The sequence below is a fragment of the Benincasa hispida genome, chromosome 2 (genome assembly GCF_009727055.1).
Source record: "Benincasa hispida cultivar B227 chromosome 2, ASM972705v1, whole genome shotgun sequence".
Lineage (NCBI taxonomy): Eukaryota > Viridiplantae > Streptophyta > Magnoliopsida > Cucurbitales > Cucurbitaceae > Benincasa > Benincasa hispida.
The window spans coordinates 56400885-56420283 of NC_052350.1; positions in this window are offsets into that span (position 1 = coordinate 56400885).

The window sequence follows — 19399 nt, forward strand, 5'->3', positions numbered from 1 at the left end:
AAAAGTACAATATCCTTTTAATTTTTCCTTTTGTATGTATTATGGCGCTATAAGTTTCATATTTCCTTACCAAGGGTTTCATACAACTTTCCTGTGAGGATTTCTATTTACAACATTTTTAGTTTAGGTTCTAAGAGAAGCATTTTCAATTTCAACACAAAGAAAGATGGTTACGTAGAGTTTCTTTTTGGCTATGTATACTCAATGTTTGGAGTTTCAGTTATAATAGTTGGTGTTTTTAATTATTGTAACTTATAATTAGCTATAACATTACTATTCAAAATTCATGTTTGTTATATTGTTTACTATCTATTACCGCTATCCGTGGTTTTCAATTTTCTATCCATGTTCTCTTTCCTTTATTGATGTATTTTTACTATTTCTTATACAAATTAAAATAGTCTACATCCTAAACACAAACTATTATAATCCATTATCTATTATAACCCATAAGCTATAATAATATTGACTATAATAACTAACTTAGGGGCCGTTTGGGGGCCCAAGTTAAAAGACATATCATGTGGGTGACTTATATGTCACCGTTTGAGCTACCAATATCCTAACTACCTACATCTGATTCCTACATCCCCACAGTGCTAGGTTCGATATCGCAACTCATCTTCCCACCCTCTGCCTAACATTTTGGTTCTTTCGATTCTCTCTCCTCAAACATTTTTCAACGTTGGTTCTTCCATGGAGAAAGGTTTCCTTTCTCCAATCCGATGCATGATCAGTGGGTGTTTGATTTCGAGTTTAGTGGGGGGAGGTCGTTCTCTTATTCTCAGATCTGTTGATTCTTTCGTTCTTTCTTTTTTTCACCCTCTGAAATCGCTTCAATTCCTCGTCGTTGGTTCTTCCATGGAGAAAGGGTTCCTTTATTTTTCTCGTCGCTTCAATGAAAACTTGAAACCAATCTATTGTTGATTCGATGGTCCTCTGTTCACCCATGACCCGTTCTATGTTTGGTTTGTGGGGCTCGATGCATATTGCTTCTCAAATGTTCAGCATTGAAGTCTTGGTAAAGGGCTGGTTTTAGTCATTGGAGCTTGGAGGGGGAGAATACCATCCGGATTTGTTTTCTAAATCCCAATCGACCGATGATGAGTACCTATCCATGAATTTTTGTTCAAAAAATTCGATAATGAGTACCTATTATGATTTCTTATGAAATTTCTTCACTATTTTTATATTCGGTCTGTTTTTCTTTATTCTTTCTCATTCATTCAGTTTCAATCTCTTGCTAATTCGATGGTCCTCTTTTCAGATGAGATTTTTTTGAATCAGTTTCATATGTATCTTATGATTTCTTATGAAATTTGTTCATATAAGATCGAGACCGAGAAAGAGCGAGAGCGAAAGAGAGCGAGAAAGAGATAGAGAGAGCGAGATAGAGATAGAGAGCGAGAAAGAAAGAATTGGGCCGAGAGAAAGAGAAAGAAAGAGAGAGAGTGAGAGAGAGAGAAAGAAAGAGAGAAAGAGAAAGATAGAGACAGAGAGCGAGAAAGAGAGAATTGGGCTGAGGGAGAGCGAGAAAGAAAGAATTTGGCCGAGAGAGAGCGAGAGATAGAGAGAGAAAGAAAGAGAGAGAGAGTGAAATTCCCAAAAAGAAATTAATGGGAGGTTGGTTCCTTTTGAATGAACTCTTATTCAAGAGTACCTATGAGCGGAAGCGGATATTTCCAATTCATTGTGACAAAATTATGGCATATACATTCAAAACATACTAATATGCATTCATAATGCTAAAGAGATTAAGAGATCATACCAGATGAATATTTCTTCTTCACAGCGAGTCTAAAACCAAACCGTCTACCTCGAACAATCACCACTTGGAAAGAAGGAAACGGAGAAGACAACACCACTCAGAGCCCTCGGTATTCTTGGAGTGAGAATCCAAAGTGTGGGCTTTGTTCGGATTTAGTAGAGAGAAGGAGGAAGAGAGACCGTATATAACGATCAAGGAAGTGGGAGATGAGGTTGTCTATCGCATAGACAAGATGCTTGATCGTTTAGGTGAAGTATACGATCGTGTAGGAAAAAGTAAGCAATTGTCTAAACGATCGTGTAAGAAAAGGTAAGTGATCGTATAAACGATCGTGTAGGAAAAGGGTGAGCGATCACCCAAACAATCACGTAGGAAAAACTAAGTGATCGTCTATACGATCGTTTAGTAAATATCGGGAGCAAAACGACTGCTTAAGAAAAGGCAAACGATCGTTTAGTTAATAGCGCACGACGGTGTAGTCGGTAAGTGATCGCTTAGCAATATCGTATATGTAAGCGATCGTACAGTCACTATCGTATAGGCACTAATTTTCTAAACGATGACACTATCTTTAGCACAATGTCCGCGCCTATGACTCCTGCACACCGTAAGCTATTTATAATGCACTCATCTGTTATTTAGAATAGAAGAGACGCCGTCCCATTTCCTTTATAACCGTCCAATGAATGTGATCTTATCATATTCATAACATATAAATTAATATCATATATTAATTATAATATTTTTCTCTACTAAATATAAATCATATTTATATCCAATTTCCTCCAAATTAATGTATCTGATGCATAAAGTTAATTGTATCATATTTAATTATCTCGTTCAATTATATCATATATAATCGAACTTCGTCTTGTCAATTTGAACATTTCAAACTGACCCAAAAACTGATTCTCAACTTGTATCTGTGAATAGCTGACTAAACTCTTTAGTCACGATATCCACCATCCGTTAACTGCTAGGCATTCCACTAAAGACCGACAGTTGAACTCTTCTTGTCATAGATATATTTCTATGTCCATTAGATATAACTAATCATCAATATGATGACCCTTCACAGATGCTCGTAATTACAGCAGACCAATTTACCATTTTGCCCTTGTAATTACATCTTCCTCCTTAAGTACCACTAATTCCTCTAATGAAAAATACAACATAATCCTACTATATGTGAACACCTCTCGGGTCATGAGAAGGTGCGTGGCGCCACATTGTTCAAGTCTCGGGATCAGCCCTTAAGAGAGCAATCTATCTACTTACCCCTACTTTGGGGAAGGAGTGAACTCCATCTTGTGAAGCTGAGTTCCCAGTTTCCAAATCAGACGAATCCATAAAATGGTAGGTTTGAGTCGGCGTTCTAGCCACTCGCACCCATGCAAATCAAAGTACTACCCTCAATGGCAGGAGTTTCCAACTCACTTAGGATTGAGGTCATGTTACCTATGGTCATCCTAGTGAAGTGAAGTCTCAGTCATGAACAGTGTTATAGGACAAGACATTAACACTTCGAGGTTAATTCTTATACAAACTCTTTGTATAGGATGCCCCCGCTCGCATGTCCACTACACGAATCAGGATCAGACCATCTGTGACAAGTCACAATATTTGTAACAATTCCACAAAGCGGTCCGCGTCCGTAATGTTACCAGGATAAGGTTTCCCTCCTATATCCATATCTACAGACTATTTTAGGTGTCACATAAGACATGATGCACTTGTATATCACTACATACATGCTTAAGTTACATAAAGACAACAAGGGATATTAAGTTTATTGGTTTGTGTTAAAACAAAAAAATATCTAAATGTGCAAAGTCAAGTAGTGAAGTAAATATCATTATATTATACATCACAAGTGTTCGTACAAAGTTGTTTACAAACTACAAGACACGAGAATTTAGGGCACAAATCCCAACACCTTTTTCACCATTGTTCTCATTAAATTGATGTAATGTTGAACTACTTCTATTACTCTCCATTATTACGGTGGGTGAATAACCACCCCCGTTCACTTATCTCCGTCTATAAAACAACTTCTGTCCAACTTAAATTGACTTGAGAATCCTTCGTTGTTTTATGTTTTTTCTCAAGCAGGTGAGTTATTTCCATCAACTTACTTCTCTTCTACTTTCTTGTTCTCTCTATCATTTATTGGGGTTTCATATGTTAATGTGGTAGTGGTTTGATTTCCCACGGTTCTATTTGCAAACTTTTTCTATTGATACTTTAGTATTTTAAAAGTATTTGTATGAGTTGTTTTATGCTTGTATGTGTGTTTGATGAACTTGTATATGAATTTGTACTGTATTTCCTATGTCATGTTGTCAACTATCCAATGTTTATTTTTTCGTACTCATGAATTACATGCCATGGATGCCTGAGGCTGACTATATTTATACATATTCTACTTGAGTTTAAATGTGATCCATCACATCTATTCTCCTACAAATCACTTGTATCCCACATTGTGTACACTTGATGAATCTCTACAATCTACTACCCTCCTTGTTAGTCTGGTGAGTTATTCCTTACTGACATTGTTTTTGGATTATTTACATTTTCTTCCTATTTACTTTTGCTTATCTATGTGTTCATGGTTTATTTGATGGGCACTATCTACGACACAATTTCAGTGCTAGAGTTGATCCAGTGGTTCGTTGATCCTCAAACTACAATCCTCAAGTAAAATAGGTACGTATATGTTTATCCAAATTGTATTCCTAAATTATTAGTCTTACATACTGTGAGTTTCTAACTAAATACTTTCTTTGTGTTTTTCAGCCTAAACTAATTGAAGGAAATCAGATATGAGATTTCCATGAGCAGCGAAAACAAGATTATTCCAAATCACAATCATGAATGAACATAACATTTGCAGTCGACTTCAGACAAGTGGTTATACAATTCATATAGAAATTACAGCATGAAAAAAAATGCACAAAGGGAAAAATTGTACGAACAATGGAAGATGCGTCTCCACGCTCCTTTACGCACCACCGCTCGAACAACAACAACCTCGAACGCTCGATCTACACGATCGAAACATAGAAATGAACACAGCACGAACACTTCGCGTTCATCCTCAACGATCACCTCGGTCACGACTCCTCAGCAACAGCACGAACGACTCCAAAAAACCTCAATAGTGTCGAGTTGAGTCTGACATCATCAACAAGGCTACCTTGATATTCTCGGTGTTAAAATCCAGAGGGTGGGCTCTGTTCGGACTTGGTATGAGGAAGATAAAAGAGGAAACACCGATCGTGTACACAACTGGGCAAGTGGGAGATGGTAGAGACCTATCGTATAGGTCAATGCCCAATCGTTTAGATAAAACTATACGATCGTTTAGCTCGGTTTGTCGCTTACAGACACTATACGATCGTTTACTTAGGGCAAGCGATCGTCTAGCAAAACTATGCGATCGTTTCGCTTGCCATTGCACGATCGTTTAGCTCGCCCAGTCGTCGTTTAGTATATCTTGTATTTACTTGACGACTTCGTGAGTTTCTTTTGCTCGAGAGAAAATTCAAAAAATTTTCAAAAAACTTTTCACCAGTTGTAAATCATTCTTTTTGAAAATAGGAAAACCATTTTCCTTTTAAACTCACGGTTACCATGATCCAATAACCACCCACTCGCTTAGTTATTAAAGAAAAAGAATTTATCTCAATAATTAATATTATTTATAAATATAAATGATAACGAACTTATCATATTATATTTATAACCTATAGTTTATATTTCATCTCATTGAACATATAAACCATAGTTCTTTTTATTCCATGGTCTTAATGTAAATCTCATTACATCAATCCTCACTAGATGTATCCCATACTTATTACGATTATATCATATATAATCAAAATACCTCTTGTCAATTTGAACATTTCAAATCAACCCATAACTGATCCTCAACTGAAATTGAGCTCCAAGGGGACCTCATGGACCTGTAGCTCAAGCTCTACGGTACGTGAATAACTGACTAAACTCTTTAGTCACGGGATCACCATCTGTTAACTGCCAGTATCCACTAAGACCGATAGCTGAATTCTTTACCACATATATATTATGTGTCCATCTTAACACAATCAACAGTGCGCACAACTCTTAACAGATCGTCGTAAGTACAGTTGGGCCAATAACCGTTATGCCCCTGTAGTTACATCTGTCTCTTAAGTACCACTGATCCATCAATGAACATAAATCATAGTTATACTATGATTTGAGTCTTCTATTCCAAAGAGAAGTTGTGACCACTATGTTTTTCCAGAATCAGCCTTTAAGGGAGCAATCTCTCTACTTATCCCCGCTTTGTGAAAGGAGTGATTCCATCTTGTGGATTTAGTTCCTAGCTCCCAAGGGTAGGCATGTTGAGTTGGCAACCTGGCCACTTTCACCCATACTATCAAAGGACCGCCTCAAAGGCAAGAGTTCCCAAAACACTCATTGATTTCGAGGTCGTTAGTCACCTATGGTCGTTTAGGTGAGTTGAAAGTCTCTAGTATCAACGGCATTATATACAGAGTCTAGTCATCTCGTGGTCTAGGTCTTATACAAATTCTTTGTATAGGATGCCTCCGCTCTACGTCTCCACATGAATGGTCAGGATCTACCATCTGTAGTAGTTTACAACACTTGCAAACCTCTATAAAGCGAGCCGTATCCGTAGTGTCACCAATATCAGGTATCCCACCTTAATCCTTATACTACAGACCTATTTAGGTTATCTCTTAAGGCATGATCCACTTGTATATCACATGTACATGCTTAAGTTCACATAAGATAATCAAGGAGCTTTATTTATTGGATATGAGTAAATGCTAGAATTAAATAACAATTATTTAATTCATTAAACAACGTGTATCTTTATAAAACAACAAGACTCTGGGAGAATTAGGACACCAATCCCAACACTAGTAACACTGCTATTAGTTTGAGGTTTGTGTATTACGTATGTTTTTCCTAATTTTAAATGTTGTATATTTGGGTTTGACTTGTAGTTGAAGTACACTACCATTAGTTTGTGGTTTTTTTCCTATTCTTTGTAATTTGTGGTTTTCTCGTACACTGCCCATTGAACATAGACATTTGACAATTGACTAATAAATTATATTTTTTTTTGTGCATTTGATAATGATGACGTATGAATATTTACAAGTGCTACAACTCATAACAATTTTGTATTAATCATTATGGTTACCATTTTTTGCATTTAAATAGTTATAAATAAAGCATATAATTATGAAATAATAAAGAGTGTTTTGAACAACAATATGGTTAAAAAACTTCTTAATATAGTACAATTGACACACCTTATTCAATTTAAGGTACAATTTAATGAATGAAAATATTAGCATTAAAAGTGGAAAAATGTTTTAGAAAAGTGGGAAAATGGAAACAATTCTTAATATAGTACAATTGATACACCTTATTCAATTTAGTATTAAAAAGTGGAAAAATATTTTAGAAAAAATTGGTACGTATTATTCAATTTAGTATTAAAAAGTTGGTATTTTGTTGACTATATACGATTAATCTTAAATTTTGACTGAGTTTTTTTTTTAAACAACAATAATAAAGAATTGTTTAAAAAACGTTTTGAAGAAAGGGATAATAATCAAAATAATCTTAAGTACTAATTCTAATATAGGTTATGTATTTCAATTAAGGCTCAATCCCTGGTAAAACTATTTTTTCTTTTGTATCCTAGGGTTTTAGATTTCTATCCCAAAATAGTAAAATGAAGAAGTCTTTACTATCCTTTCAATCAGCACCACGTCCCAACGACAACTATTCCTAACATTGGCCCTATTACTAAATGATCATCGTATAATAGAAAACCAACCCCCCTACATTAGACATCGAATTAGATAGCTAAACTTCTTTCGGGTTATTTGTGAGAATGACGTCTGCTGTCGCGAGAGCACGCGAATGAATAGACAGACTTTCTGTAACATCCCGCACCTTTTTTTATTATTTAATGATGTAATTTTTCTTTTTCAGTAATTGTCCTTAGTTGAAGGGCATGTTTGGAATTTTTGAATTTAAAGTTTAAGCGCAAGGATTTAAGTGTTGGCATGGAAATTATTCAAATGATTCGATTTTTTTTCAAACCCAATTTGGAAATTTATGGCAAGAATTTATTTCCTTTGGAAAAGGAAAGTAATTAAATGGTATAAAGTGGATTAAGAAAAGGATTTAATTAGAGTTATACTATTTTCCTTTTATTATTATTATTATTAGTTTTTTTAAAAAAAAAATAAAAAGGGCACCCCCCATCTCCTTCACGCGTTTCCTTCGCTCGAGCGCCCCAGCCTCATTGCCTTATCCGACCGCCGCCCCTCACAGCCATCCGACCACCGCCGAGCCCTCCTCACAACCCAGACTCGCCTCCCTTATCGGATCTGACAGGCGCACCCTCCTCACTAGATCCAGTAGGCGAACTTCCTCACCAAATCCGCCGCTGCCGCTCCACCCCCTAACCGATGCACTCCGCAGCTGTCTACCAGTAGCTTGAGTCGCTGCCGCCTCCAGCTGGATTCTCCATCGTCCATCGCCGCGCTGCCTTATTTTCTGCTGCGTGGGTCTTCGTCGGACGCTTAGTGATTGGTAAGATCTATTTTGTGGTTGGGTTTCTTGAAAGCTTTTGGATGCCCACTAAGTTGGATTAAAGGTTAAATTAGTCAGATTATTTTGATTTTAGATTTGAGCTTGGGAAACTACAGCCGCCACTTTCCAGCGGATTCAAGATCGTTCGATAAGAGTTTTGGTAAGAGTTATAGTCCTTATTGTTGGCTTGTGGGCATGCTTTGATTACTGAATTACATTGACTTAACCCTTGTATCTTTAAGGTTCCAAGCTGTCGTCCATTGGGAGTTAAAATCTGTTGGAAGGAGATTTTGGAGTGGTTGTTAATCAAGTTCCTTGGGTAAGCTTTTGGGGTATTATGGTTTTGACTCTGAGATGTCGCAATTATTTTTAGACTAAACCTTAATGGTTGTATTCCTATGTTAGGGTTGTTTCTTCAAACTACGGTCATCGTTTGGTTTTCTGAGTTTATCTGTGGATTTTCGATTAAGGTAAGTAATCTTACCACTGGAACTGCCCACGGGCCAGGCTTTAGTTGTATGCTAGCATGATAACTGTATGTTATGGTAAATGTTAGCATGTTGACTGATAGTATGACCTGAATCAAGTATGTTCTGGCACGAGTTCTGTTTTGTTTAAATACATACCTAGGCACTTGATCGTTAGTATGAGGTGGTATGTGTTTCCATATGTTAATATCTGATCCGCTTATGTTGAGGCATACTTGTATGTTATGGAACTATGATGTTAAAGTATACAGGAATGTTGTAGAATATGTTGTTGAGGATTATGTGTATGTGGTAGAGCCATGGTATTGAGGATTATATGTATGTCATATATTCGTACGGTGTTGATTTTTGAATGTTGGGACTGTGGGAATGTCCTTACTGATTAGTTAGATGCTCACCAGTTTGTGTTTCTTTCGAGATTCACCAGTTTTGTGTTTCTTTCGGGATTCACCAGTTTGTGTTTCCTTCGGAATTCACTAGTTTTGTGTCTCTTTCAGGATTCACCAATTTGTGTCTCCTTCGGGATTCACCAGTTTTGTGTCTCCTTCGGGATTCACCAGTTTTTGTTTCCTTCGGAATTCACCAGTTTATGTTTCCTTCGGGATTCATCAGTTTGGGTCTCCTTCGGGATTCACCAGTTTGGGTTTCCTATGGGATTCACCAAAGGTAATGGGCATACTTAACTATAGTAGGATAGGACTTAGTCTCTTACCTATTTCATGTGTGTATATGTGCCATAGGTGGGTATCTAGAGGACATAGATGCCTAGCCTGACCCCAGTGGTGGGGTTACTTACTGAGTATTTCATGCTCATTCTTTCTTATGTTGATGTTTCAGGTAAGGGTAGAGATGCACCGGCGTTGGCGCAGCAGAATTCGTGATCGTGCCACTAGGACTAGTTTTTACGCTTCCGCATTATGACATTTAGAGTCCTTATTTTTCTCTTAATGTTTAGTTTTACTGTTTTAAATTTATTATTAAGGATTATTTCTTTTATATATTTTTAATAGTATTTACGAACTATGGGTACCCTATTATTGTTTTAACAATTGCATTTAATAAATGTCTTTTGAACTTCTCTTGTTTAATTAACATTTATTTCAACATAACTGGGCGTCGTTTTAAATTCTATGCATGCATTTATTTTAGTAACGGCCTATCTTAAGTCCTAAGGGGTCGAGTCATTACACTTTCGTCATCCTCTGTAACATGCTTAGGATGACCAATCACCTGGCACCTACTCAATGCGTTGACGTCCCAAAGATGGTGGCAATTTTCCTCCACATTTTGGCGCACGATGTTAAAAACCGAGTAGTTGGACGATAGTTCGCATGTTCTAGTGTTTCGAGGCATTTTAGGTCCGTTCTGACCGTAGTACTATAACTTCATGAGTAATTGCTGAAAAATCGGAGCCTATCACGAGCGACTGCACTGACAGTAGGTGGAAATGGTTTAATGTATTACAACAATTTTAATTCCACTCCCAGTTAAATATTAGGTTCTAGATTTTTAGGAAACTAGGAAATGTTTATCCCTTTGTCAATGTATGATCCCATACAGAACTATCTGGGTGCATTGGATGACACATACATAAAGGTCAATGTAAGTGTAGCTGATCGTTGATGGCGAGAAATTGGAAGTTAATTTTACTCGACAACCAACTTCCCTTGGATGCAGTATGTGATGCATGTTCCTAAGATATGCGTTGATAGTTATGCGTCGATGGTCATGCGTTGGAATGAAAAATGCATTAATCGAATGTATACGATGACCATGCGTCCTGCCACAAGTTTTCTTGCGTTCACGCCAAGTATAACATGAACGCAAGTTTCTCGGGTAATCCAAGGTCGAATACAGGGACTTGTAGCTATATGTTTGCGGTGATGTGCATGCGGCGGTTTGAATAAAAGAATGGAGGGGATGTTGCTATGTTAATCCTACTCCTACTCCTATCTAACAGACAATGCAATGAGAATTATGCATGAAAGGTAGAGATGCGACAAACCTTGACATGAAATAAATGTATGGGAAAGTAGATAAAATGCGGAGATGTCATCATTGCAAACCTTAAGAGTGATCACAAGGGAAATCCTAGTCAACGCAAACTAATGCGATCATGCAACACTCATACAATAGTAAACCACATCTCGGTGCGAATGCTACGGCTTCTAATGCTAGAACGCATGTGATGTATGTGCAGAGGTGTCTATAGGGCCTACACATAAGCCTCTAATTATTGTCTATGCAATGATACACAAACAAGGCGACCACATATCATCATTCCTATTCCTAGGGTGCACGCGATGCAGTGTTGACAATTAGAGCTTATCTCTAAGTCCCTATCTCTTGCTTATGCCGATCTAATCTCGCTCTCCCGAGTCTAGATTCTGACCTAGCTCTCTCGAGTCATTAGGTTCTTTCTTTAGATCTCTCTCGAGTAGCTCTAAAGGGGTGTTGGGCACATCATAAGACAAGACAAACGCATGAACTTGGTTGACGCAAGAGTCGTTACTATCCCTAGTGAACAACACATACCTTGCTTCATGCGCCAACAACTTACCCTCTTGGGCAGTTGATTGTTGTCGACTTCACTCGGATTCATTAAAATAAAAAATCCACTCGATATTCAAATTGTTTCTTTTTGATTCCTGATCCACATGACTAAATATGCATACCCACGCAATCCCACTAAGTGTTGTAATGAAAGTAATGATGCTAAGCAAAGAAGATGGAGATGAAGTCGAAAGAATAGAGAAATGCATTGAAAACACATTGTATTAAATTTCTTAATTCAAAATGTCATACAATACAATAGAGGAAAGAAAGGGGAAAAAAAACGACGCAGGAAGCAAAACTTTGCTTCCAGCGGATGTGCGTTAAGGCTGCCAGTGGTGCCATGGATCGGTGAAGGAGCTGACTCTCTCGAGATCTAGCTCCGGTCGTCACTTAGAATGGATGAAGGAAGTGAAGAACTCTCAGCCATCTTCTCACACGTTTATCTGGATCGTGGGGAAAATTCCTGGGTGAGGGATAATCTTCGAATGATCGAATTTTTGCTCTTCGGCCTCTATTTATAGAGCTTGGATCGCCAAAGCATTAATTGAACTGCTCGTTCGGTGCATTAGTCCTTTTCTGAACCTCTGCCACTAACGGTGTGATAGGTGAAATGTCAACATCAACTTTGGATTTTCTCGAAGTAGATGCGTTGATGCGTTCATTCCACCTACCTTGCGTTGATCTCATTAGAATGTGTTGTTGCGTAGCCGCAATCATTTAATGGTCGCATTCACGTAACACCGCAACTCTACATGATGACCGCAATCGCTTGACGAGCGCAATTCCCATGCGATGGACGCATACGGCTAATTACCACAACATCCATGCGTTGATCGATGCGTTTTCCTTGCGATGGAGTGTTTCTCCGCATGCGTCGTCTATGCGATGGTCCGGTTTCCGTGTTTGCGTTCATTTCCTACATTGGCTACAAAAATAGAACATTGAACGCATAATTAATGCAAAGTAATGGGTTAGCTGAGATTCGACATGCTGATCAGTACTCTTTTTCTCATGAATTCCTAGCATGATCGACACATATTCTGCCTAACAACCTTCATAATTCTAAGTAAAGGCCTAAGATGTCATGCATATCTGCATGTCATCAATCATCTCCATTATCGTACCTAGAAAGGTGAGATAGCCACAAATGTGTTTGTTGTCTGTTCACCAACTGATGAGTTCATATTTGTGCTACAAGGGTGCGAAGGGTCTGCAGTCGATTCTAGCGTGCTTAGGGATGCAATTTCTCGACCACACGGGTTGAAGGTTCCTGAGGGTATAGACTTTTGTGATTCCATTTTCTTGATTCAAGACCAAATAGTTTGCCAACTAATTTTCTGTATAACATGCCTAGGTTATTATTACCTATGTGATGTTGGATATCCCAATGCCGAGGGATTCTTGGCACCATATAGAGGAGAACGATACCATCTTTCAGAATGACGTGGTGCTGGAAATGCACCGACTAATCCACTGGAAACTGCATAGAAAGAGCATTTGGTGTACTCAAAGGTCGTTGAGTGATCCGACGTGGGAAGTCCTACTATCCAGTTTGTTGGGATTTGTGCCCTAAAGTCTTGTGTCATGTAGTTTGTAAACAACTTTGTACGAACACTTGTGATGTATAATATATATGATATTTACTTCACTTTTTGACTTTGCACTTTTAGATGTTTTTTTTTTTACCACAAACCAATAAACTTAATATCCCTGGTTGTCTTTATATAACTTAAGCATGTATGTAGTGACATACAAGTGGATCATGTCTTAAGTGATAACCAAAATGGTCTGTAGTATATTATATAGGAGGGAAACTTTATCCTGGTAACACTATGGGCGTGGCCCGCTTTATGGAATAGTTACAAGTGTTGTGGTTTGTCACAGATGGTTTGATCCTAATCATTCGTGTAGAGGACATGCGAGCGGGGGCGTCCTATTTAAAGAGTTTGTATAAAACCTGACCTCGAAGTGTTAACGTCTCGTCATATAACTCCATTCATGACAAAGACTTCACTTTACTAGGATGACTACAAGTAACATGACCTCAATCCTGAGTGAGTTGGGAACTCTTGTCATTGAAGGCGGTCCTTTGATTTGTATCGGTGCAAGTGGCCAGAGCGTCAACTTAAACCTACCACTTTGAGGATTCGTCTGATTTGGGAGTTGGGAACTCAGCTTCACAAGATGGAGTTCACTCCTTCCCCGAAGCAGGGGTAAGTAGATAGATTACTTTCTTAAGGGCTGATCCCGAGGCTTGAACGATGTGGCACCACACACCTTCTCATGGCTCGAAAGGGTTCACACATAGTAGGACTATGTTGTAATGTTCATAAGAGGGATCAGTGGTACTTAAGAAGTCAGATGTAACTACAGAGGCAAAATGGTAAATTGGCCCAGCTGTACCTGTCTCTTATACACATCTAGATGTGTATAAGAGACAGGTCCATAAGGTTCCCTTGGTAGCTTGGATACAAATTGAGAGTCAGTTTTTTGGTCAGTTTGAAATGTTCAAATTGACAAGAGAAAGTTCAATTATATATGATATAATTGAACTAGTTATCTATATATGAATTTATGATATAATTGAAATAGTTATTTATATATGAATCTATGATATAATTAACTTTATGTATGAGATACAATAATTTGGAGGAAATTGGATATAAATATGATTTATATCTAGTGGAGGAAAAATACTATGATTAATATATGATATTAATTCATAGGTTATGAACATGATGTGATGATATTCATTATCTATTAATTGGACGGTTAAAAGGGTAATAGGACGATGTCTTTTCTATTTTTCATAATGGATGAGTAAGTTAAAAAATCACTTTGGGACGCTTAAATAGCTCACGGTGTGTTAAGCATTGGATGCGCGAACATTGTGTTGAAGAGTGTCATCCCTTAGCAAAACCTATGCCTATACGATAGTTCTTGAACGATCGCTTACCTATACGATAGCACTGAGCGACCGCTTAACGATTACACCCACGCATGCTATTTACTAAATAATCGTTTACCTTTTCCTAAGTGATCATCTAACGCCCGATACTTACTAAACAGTAGTATAGACGATCATTTAGTTTTTCCTACACGATTGTTTAGATGATCGCTTACCTTTTTTCCTACACGATCGTATACTTCACCTAAACGATCAAGCAGAGCCTATCTCCCACTTGCTTGATCATTGTATACGATCTCCCTTCCTCCTTCCCTCTACCAAATCCAAAAAAAGTCCACCCTTTGGATTCTTACTCCAAGAATACTGAGAGCTCTGAGTGGTGGTGTCATCCCCATTTTCTTATGTTCGAGGTAGACGATTGGGTTTTGGTAAACAATAGCTTACCATCTCAGCAAAAGCGAGATTTATAGTGAAGAATAAGTCTTCAACTGGTATGATCTTTTAATCTCTTATTTATTGTTCCTTTGAGCATGTCAATAATTTAGCATTATGAATGCATATTAGTATGTTTGAATGTATATGTGGAAATTCTTTCACAATGAATTGGAAAGATCCGCTTCCACTCGTAGGTACTCTTGAGTTAGAGTTCCTTCACAGTTAAGATCCAATATAGAACAATAACAGTATGTTGCCTGCTGCACAACCTGATAATGAGGGAGATGAGTCAGACTACAATGCCCAGAACAACGAATGATGAAGATTTTACATCTAATGAGCTCGGCAATGAAAATATAGAATTTATTGAAACATCCGACGAATGGACCAGTTTCAGGGATGAGTTAGTGATGGCAATGTTCAATGAATGGGAACAAGCATCATGAGCACAAAGTTTCTTGTTCAATTAGCTTTACTATGAATAACTTCCTCCTACTTTTAGACTATGTTATCTTTCAGTTCAAACGATCTACTGTATGGAATTATCTTAATTTATGTTGTGTTAATTGGTTCATGTGAATGATGAAACATGTTCTACGTTATTCGTACTCAAAATTTGTTTATCTAACTGTGCCCAATTTATTTTATTAAGTTATACATATGTGTGTAGCTAAATGGCAGGACGTGAAAAAATGACAAAACACATTTGGACAAAGGTTGAAGATGCACGATTAGTGGAGTCACTATTGCACTTGGTAGAAACAGGTTGGCAAGCTGATAATGGAACATTCAAGCCTAGCTATCTACAACAGCTACAACATCTACTTATGGAAAAAAATCCTAGTCGTTCCATCGAGTTGTCGACAAGAGTGCAAGGTTAGATTTTTAAAGCGACAATATTGTACAATTGCTAAGATGCTGAATAATGCATGCAGTAGATTTAGTTGGAACGACGAGTTCAAATGTGTGGAAGTAGAGAAAGAGGTTTTTGATATATGGGTTCAATAAGAGAACATATTATAGTATTATAATCTTACAATGGTGAACTCTTTCATCGTATAATATGATGTTCTAACATAATATACGTTCCTGTTTGTAGTCCAACTGGTGAAGACAGTGAAACCCCGTACGATCAAGCATCTGCAACATATGAACATTTGGAGGATACTCAGTTGGGATCATGGGTTAATGAGCAACAAGAAAGTATACCTGACATGAACATACCGATCGTTGATAGGATGGATGAGGTTTTCCCAAATACACCCATTAGTAGGCGTACTGGATCAAGTAATGATATGAGAGGAACAAAACACAAGAGAACTCCCTTCCAATCTGAAATGCTTGACATTGTACGCACAACAATCGACGTGCAGGAAAGTAAAATGGAGAAACTTGTACAATGGCAGAAAGAGAAATATGAATTGGAGCTCAAGAGGTATTAAGAGGTCATCAAACAGATCTACCAAGTTGAGGGTTTAGAGGAAGACGATCAGTTGACCCTTATAGATCTGTTGGTGAATGATATTCAGCGAATAGACGATTTTCTAGCCATTCCACCACCATTAAGGAAAAGGTATTGCATGCATTTGTTGGGCAAGACTAACTATTTTTTTTCGGTGTTTGCAAGTTGGTTTGTTATTATTTTTTGTAACTTCCCCTAGTCTCTTATTCCATAGGTATTTAATATTTGTTGATTTTTTGTGACATGTACGAATGGCCCGTGGTTTGTGGCCCTTGGATATGGATGAAAATATTTCTAACCAAGTTGTAAAATGGTCATGTATAGGACCATCAAATTATGTAAAATCTTTTGAGGGGAATGAATTTAATGAATTTCATATCCGGTCTAATTTTTTTATTTTATCAGTGGAATGAATTTAATTAATTTCATATCTGGTCTAAATTAACATTATTTTATAAAACCATTTGGCTTTCTTTGATGAGAAGTATGGAATGAATAATAAAAAATTGAATTGTATACCATATCTTGAGGTTGGAAAGAATAAAAAAATATGCAATCAATGTCTTATTCCAAATAGGATGGACAAAGAAAAAAGTGTTCATACAGGTAAATTATTATAGAATACAAAAACTGAACCAGATAGCATTTATATAACAACTCTGCACATCCAAACACAGACATATCAACTCAGACATAACAACTCTGCACACCCTAACACAGACATCAGAACTCCCCAGATATCATAATTCTCCAGACATCAGAACTCCCCACATCCTATATCATCTCAGCACCCCAAATAGCCCCCCACATCCTATTTCATCTCAGCACCCCAAATAGCCCCTTAATGTCCCAAACTTTCCCTTAATGTTATGGAAGGAGGCATGTGAATGAAAATTATTGGATTTCTTTGGATTTAAAAGGAGGATTACTTGGTATTAGAACCTTGATTTTTATGAAAACAGCAAGCTTATTTGTTTATTTATGAAAACAAGGGAAACTTTGGACACTTACAAAATATGTGGTTCATATTAGGAGTGTTACAAAATTGGACAAAAATGATGAACCAGACTGAATCATTTGGTTCAGTTTGATTTTCTTCCAAAAATATGGGACCCTCGATTCATCGACAGAGAGAATCAAATCTCGATTCAAGAGTTAAGAAAACTAATAGAATCCAATCAAATCGAGTGTTCTTATTTTTAGATTTCTGATTTTTTTAAAAATAAGCTCTCATGTCAACCCTTAGCTCTCAATCCAATTCTAAATAAATACACAATTGGAAAAAAAAAAAACCCCTAAAACTAAAGCAAACCTACCCGACGACCCCAATGTTCTTTTTTTTTTTTTTGGTTTCTGTAATCACATTTTTTTAGTTGCTTTTAAGTCTTGCACAAAATGATGATCACATTGAAAAAAAAAAAAGTTTTAACTAAACCAAATCAAATCAAGGCAATTTGGTTCAATAATCGAAATCGAGCAAAATCAATTTTTATTGGTTGACATTCTTTGCAAACTTATCTATTCGGTTTGATCATTAGTTTTGTAAAAGGGCTTTATACATGTAAGAACCTTAATTATAACCCAATATTACACTTATGTCTTGAACTTTCTTTTTTTTTTCCATAAATGTCATAGTGAGCTTCATATTTTCAAGAAAGTAAGTAGTCTTTTACTATTTAACCCTTCAAGTATTAAAAGAAAATAAAAAATACAAAAGAGGAAAAACTTTTCAAATCACACTTAGGCTCCATTAATGATTTTTTTTTTTAATAATTTCATTTTTATCTTTTATCTTTTCATATCCCACTCACGCTTTATCTTCTTCAATTTCTCTCTCAAAACCCTCTCTCAAAACTCTCTCTCTTATGTTTTCGTCATCGCCTCCCTCCCTTCATGCACCCTGCCACTGTCGGCGACGCACCTGCCAAGATCCAGCTAACACTTCCCTCCGTTTGGGTCACTAACTAGCTGTCGTCGCCTTCCTCATATCTTGTTGTTGGTTTCTTCCTCAGATCTCGCTGTCATGGGTTTCTTCCTCAGATCTCGCTGTCATGGGTTTCTTCCTCAGATCTCCTTCTCTGTTCTCCTTCCTCCTCTATATCTTGTCTCCTTCCCAACGGAGTGAGTTGGAGTTGGCCGATGATGGGAGACGAACAACGTGGAGTGAATCTTTTGATGCGGAGCGAGCAGACTCGACACATCTTTCGGGGTATGGCAAGCAGAACTAGCATCGGGCGATTTTTCCAACGTGGGGTTAGGAGATTCGTTGTGGGGGTGATTTTTTCGATGTAGGCCAGCAGATTCAACACAGGGTTATTTTTTCAGCATGGGGCGAACAGATCCGACGCAGGATAAATCGACTGCGTAGGGTTCTGGATGATGATGGTCGACAATAACATATACAGTGGTTTAATATAATATATATACATTATTTGATATATATTGTCATATGGGTAGTTTTTATTTTTTATTTTTTATTTTATTTTTATTTATATATATACTGTCGTATGGTGATTTTTCGTTTTCGATATATAGGGGTTTATTATATATATATATATATATATATATATATTATATATTTTCGATATATAAGGTGATTTTTTTTATATATACTGTGATATATATTTTCGATCTTTATTGTGAATTTCTTTATTATGATATATACACTTATACATATTGAACATTGAATTCATTTGTGATTTATATATATTCGTTTTCTTACTAATATATTTCATATATTGTTTATAATATTTGCAAACATCAAAGACAAACATTCTAATGTATATATAAAAATAACCATGAATCTAAATTATGGTATATATACATATATAAATAATTTTACTAGTATATTTAAAAATACGTTGGAATATTTAAAAATGTCTTACCATTTTACTAGTATATTTCATATATTGGTTTGAATATTTACAAACATCTAAAATGATGTTTCAAGGTATGGAGACATATATCAGAGCAACGGGATATTGATACCTAATTAGAAGTGCATATATATCCTAATACTTGGGATATATACATCAAATAAACAATGAAATATATTGACATACGTATCAAAACATCAAGGGAATATATTATTAGAATACCTAGGATATATACACCAAATAAACAACAGAATATATTACATTATATATACATAA